The sequence below is a fragment of the Xenopus tropicalis genome, chromosome 1 (genome assembly GCF_000004195.4).
Source record: "Xenopus tropicalis strain Nigerian chromosome 1, UCB_Xtro_10.0, whole genome shotgun sequence".
Classification (NCBI taxonomy): domain Eukaryota; kingdom Metazoa; phylum Chordata; class Amphibia; order Anura; family Pipidae; genus Xenopus; species Xenopus tropicalis.
This window is the reverse complement of record NC_030677.2, coordinates 85,162,985-85,168,172: the sequence shown is the minus strand read 5'-3', so window position 1 is coordinate 85,168,172 and position 5,188 is coordinate 85,162,985. Positions and strand designations below refer to the sequence as shown.

General features: G+C 41.5%; 1 pseudogene; it reads right to left on the bottom strand.

The window, feature by feature from the left end:
* Positions 1–966: 966 nt before the first annotated feature.
* LOC105946340 lies at positions 967–4,676 on the bottom strand (annotated as a pseudogene).
* Positions 4,677–5,188: the final 512 nt, after the last annotated feature.

Below are 5,188 nucleotides of genomic sequence, written 5' to 3'. Positions count from 1 at the left end.
TGTGACCTCTATTATATTGGCAAAACTATCACCACATTTTGGGACCGTATGGCCAACCATAGATCATCAATCCGGGCTGCATTAGACACGGGCAAAGCTGATACCCCAGTAGCCCAGCACTTTTTAACACAGCATCATTCTCTGGCAAGTATGCGATCTATGATCATTGACCATATCCCACCTCCCACCCGTGGTGGTGATCGTGACAAGTTATTACTACGGGCAGAACTTCGCTGGATTCATAAACTTAACACCCTGAATCCTTTCAGACTAAATGAACTAGTATCATATGCCCCATTTTATCTGACATAGTGGGATGGGACTCGGTTCATATGTTTTCATTGCAACGACAACTAAGGACACTGATGTGCTTTTTCTTGTCCTCTTTCTGTTTGACTTTATTGATACCACTGCAAATGATATATGCAGCTAATTCTTCTGTTTTATATATGATATGATAAATGGTGTACTGACCATTAAGATGCTTATTATTAATTATGTTCAACTATTGACATACCAATGATGTGACCCCATAAGTAACTATATGTGTTATGTGCTGTTGTCTCCCAGGTGCGATTCTTTTCTCATTGTCTTTTTTCTGCAAATCTTTATTTCACTCTAGCTGTTGGTATGCTGTATGTCTATACTAGATCTGGAGGCTACACTATTCTGCGCTAGTCACATTAATAGCATAGCCTTGGTGCTTTCACAAATACAGTTTTTTACTAGGATTTTATTTAGAACTTGCCACTCTATTTCGGCTTGGTCTATATTCGTAAGTATAACATTAGCGATAAGCGAATTGACTGTATATTGCCACCAAATTGCTATCGACTTTTGCCTCACTTTTTAATATGTCTAATGATAGGCTACATCATATTATCTTTTCTGATTTGTAGCTTTATGCACAACCTTGTCAAGTGTAGGAGCGAGACATAATAGGAATGCCTCGTTGGTTTATGTCCCCTAACGAAAGGAGGCACGAATACCACGAGTGCGGACCAGTCTTAGCTCTGGATTAGATTTATTTAACATCAGCTTTATTAGCTGTCATAATATAAGGAGGCAATAAGATGTTTGCACTAATACTGCTGGCTCTACATTTGAGTCGGACATCATATTGATACTGCTTGGCACCGTGTACGGAATAAGCAGTTCTATACGAAAAAATCCCACATCATGTTCCGCTTTACAAAGTGGTTGCTTTTACCAACAGTAATTTGCGCCCCAGCGATGACTGCGTGTCACTGGTTTACCCATAATAATTTCTGCTCCATCTATGACCGCGTGTCCTCTGTGCCGCTATTTGCCTTTATTAACATCGGGGCTTAGAATACATGACCACTATCGCAACCCGTACCCCCGTATGGATGATAACGGCTCTTTAACATTTGGACGGCGGAGAAGATGCTGTTGTAATGGGAGACTGCGTATGTGTCACTTCTGTTTATTATCAGATACGCAACTTGTGAGTAAGTCCCCTGATCCCAGTGGCTGTATATACCCCCGATCTCTATCCTCCTGGTGAGCGCAGCGCCTCTACCTCCGGATAACATTAGGAGCGATCCATGTGAGTGACACACCAATTAGCGATTTTTCCTTTTTTCTTGTCTTTATTTTGGGTATCTTTCCTTTTTATTTCTTTTCCATTTCCGATGCACTGTATTTCTTTTTCACCGCTTTATCACAGTACACTTATTTGTTTGGGGCTTCTAGTGCCAACTGACAGCCCCTGATGTGCTACATCGTAGCGTTTATGTATATGATTGATTGTACATTTAATGTTGCAAATGTTTAGAACTGTTGCCAATTGCTCTTTTGTGTTCTCCTGAAATAGTAATCCAATATACTTGGGAGACAAAAAGTGTTTGTATATTGAGTTTGTATATTGTGAAGTGTGACGTCATACCTACACATTTTTGTCTGTATATCTAGTATAAATAAATTTGAAGCAACTGGACTTGTTTAGTAATCATTGAAGACGTTTCACTACTCATCCGAGCAGCTTCTTCAGTTCAACTGACTGGTATGGGAAGTCCTCAGCATATATACTCTTCCACTAATCCAATCACAATGGCACTATGTAACTCTTCAGAAAGGTGACATCTGAAACTCACAGAGGTGTGAATGCTGTGGAGTTACTTTGAAAGGATTACCCAAGTATCATGCAACTCTTCAAACAGGTGTTACTTGCATGAATGGATGTGTGAAGAGTTCTGAAACTGCCGGGGTACAGATGTTAGAACAGCATTGTATGTAGCAGACAGATGGTGTCGAAGTCCCCCGCCTCTGTTAAGGGATGGTTTCTCCACTTTGACATGAATGGCCTCTTTTACACCTCTTTCAAACCAGCGGTCTTCTTTGTCCAAAATTTGGACATTGCTATTTTCAAAGGAGTGTCCCTTGTCTTTTAGGTGTAGAAAGACAGCAGAGTCCTGGCCTGTAGTGTTCGCCCTCCTATGCTGAGCCATTCGCTTAGAGAGCAGTTGCTTTGTCTCACCAATGTAAAGGTCTGTGCACTCCTCGCTACACTGGACTGCGTATACAACATTGCTTTGTTTTTCCTTTGGTGTTGGATCCTTTGGGTGTACAAGTTTTTGTCTCAGTGTGTTGCTAGGTTTGAAAAACACAGGGATGTGGTGTTTGTTGAAAATTCTCCTGAGTTTCTCCGACACTCCTGCTACATAGGGGATGACTATATTGCGCCTTCTCTCTGCCTCAGGACGGTTATTCCTTTTGGTGTTCCTGTTGGGCTTAGTTGCTCTTGTTTTGACAAAGGCCCAGTCTGGGTAGCCACAAGCTTTCAGTGCTCCTCTGAGATGTTTAGATTCCTTGTCCTTGGACTCTGTATCAGTTGTTACACTTTCCGCCCTGTGGTGTAGAGTTCTAATGACACCCAGTTTGTGTTCCAGCGGATGGTGGGAATCGAACAACAGATATTGATCCGTGTGAGTGGGTTTCCTGTATACTTCTGTTTTCAAGATACCCCCCTCTTGAATGGATATCAAACAGTCCAAAAAAGCAAGTTTGTTCTCATGGACATCCTCCCTTGTGAACTTGATGTTGTTGTCCACTGAGTTAATGTGTTCTGAAAAGGCCGCCACTTCGTTGGATCTGATTTTAACCCACGTGTCAACTACATACCTGAACCAGTGACTTGGTGTAGTTCCATTGAATGTGAGTAGGGCCTTCCTTTCCACTTCTTCCATATACAAGTTTGCTACAATGGGAGAAACTGGTGAACCCATTGCACAGCCATGTTTTTGCCTGTAAAATTGGTCCTTGTATTTGAAGTATGTGGTGTTCAGGCACAAATCTAACAATAAACATACTTGGTTGGGACTGAGTTTCGTTCTGCTGCTGAGGGTGTCATCTTTCTGCAGTCGATTTCTTACAGTCTCAGTAGCCTCTATGGTAGGTATACATGTGAACAGTGAAGTGACATCATATGATACCATAGTTTCTTCTGCCTCTAGTTTGACTCCTTGAATCTTGGTGACAAACTCTTTGGCATTTTGGATATGATGCACTGTTTTACCTACCAATGGGGCTAAGATGTTGGCCAAGTATTTTGCAATGCTGTAAGTCACTGAATTGATGCTGCTGACAATAGGCCTGAGTGGTGCTCCATCTTTATGTATCTTGGGGAGTCCATATAAGCATGGTGTAGCTTCTCTGGGGTACAGGCGGTGGTATAAAGCTCGATCAATGGCTTCCTCCTTTTCAAGTTGTTGTAGGCAATCTATCACCTTTTTCTTGTAACTGCTGCTTGGGTCTCTCCTTAAAGGTTCATATGTATTGCTATCACTGAGTAGCGAGGTCATTTTGCAGTGATAGTCAGTTGTGTTTAGCACAACTGTGCATCGCCCTTTATCTGCTGGCAGGATGGTGATGTTCGGGTCCTTACTGAGAGATGTGAGAGCTCTCCTCTCTTGTGTAGTAAGGTTAGAGGGGGGTGCTCTGGCACTTGACAATGCAGCTGACACTTTTAGTCTGAGTTTTTCTGCTTCCTCCACCTTTATATGGTTGTTATTGATGGCAGATTCTGTGGCTGTGATGAGCTCAACCACTGGGATGTGTTGTGGTGCCACTGCATAGTTTAACCCCTTGGCTAGCACGTCCTTTTCTGGCTGAGTAAGTACCCTGTCTGATAGGTTCTTAACCCATGTATCTTTGGTGTTCTTGGATGTCTCATCTTTCTGCCTCCAGGTTAGTTCTTCTGTCCTCAAACCGCTGCTACGTGACAGTAAGCTGGTGAACTTGCTTATTTGCCTCTCCTTACTCTTAATGTGTTGGGCCATCTATGCATGTTCAATGAACTGAACCACCCTTTCCAGAGTTACATCAGGTAGCTGTTTTGTCAGAGTCTGTTTCAGTTGTTCAATTTTCTGTTTAAGGGCCTCAATGGTGAAGTTGATCTGTCTAACCCGTTCATTTAGTAGATGTTTTTGGGCCTTCTGTAAGATATTGCTGGCTCTGTGACCTTTTACGGTGGAACCCAGGCGTAGGCTACAAGGAGTGAGTCCCTGATGTCTGCATCTGAGATTGAAGCGTAGATGGTTCCGATAGTCTGCGAGTTTTCTTGCTGTTCTTTCATATTCCCGAACCAGTTTTAGAGTATTCTCTCCAAAATGAATGGCAATATGTCTATGAAGATTTTCATTCATCCAGGTCATGGTATATCTAGTATAAATAAATTTGAAGCAACTGGACTTGTTTAGTAATCATTGAAGACGTTTCACTACTCATCCGAGCAGCTTCTTCAGTTCAACTGACTGGTATGGGAAGTCCTCAGCATATATACTCTTCCACTAATCCAATCACAATGGCACTATGTAACTCTTCAGAAAGGTGACATCTGAAACTCACAGAGGTGTGAATGCTGTGGAGTTACTTACTAAAGTATATTGAAGCAGTAGAATTCTTAATGAATCGCATAAGTCAGTGTAGGAACTGGTCAGAAGGGATGACTTTGACGCAGTTGGCCAGCTTGAAGTATATTGCAATATATGGACAAACAATCCCTGTTTTGCTTAAAGGGAAGGGCATTTCTTAGTAGCTTAATGCACTGAATGTCTTAATGTCCTATATATATTGATAATGGGTGAGTGCAGAGGATCTCTTGTTGTTTATATATATATATATATATATATATATATATATATATATATATATATATATATATATA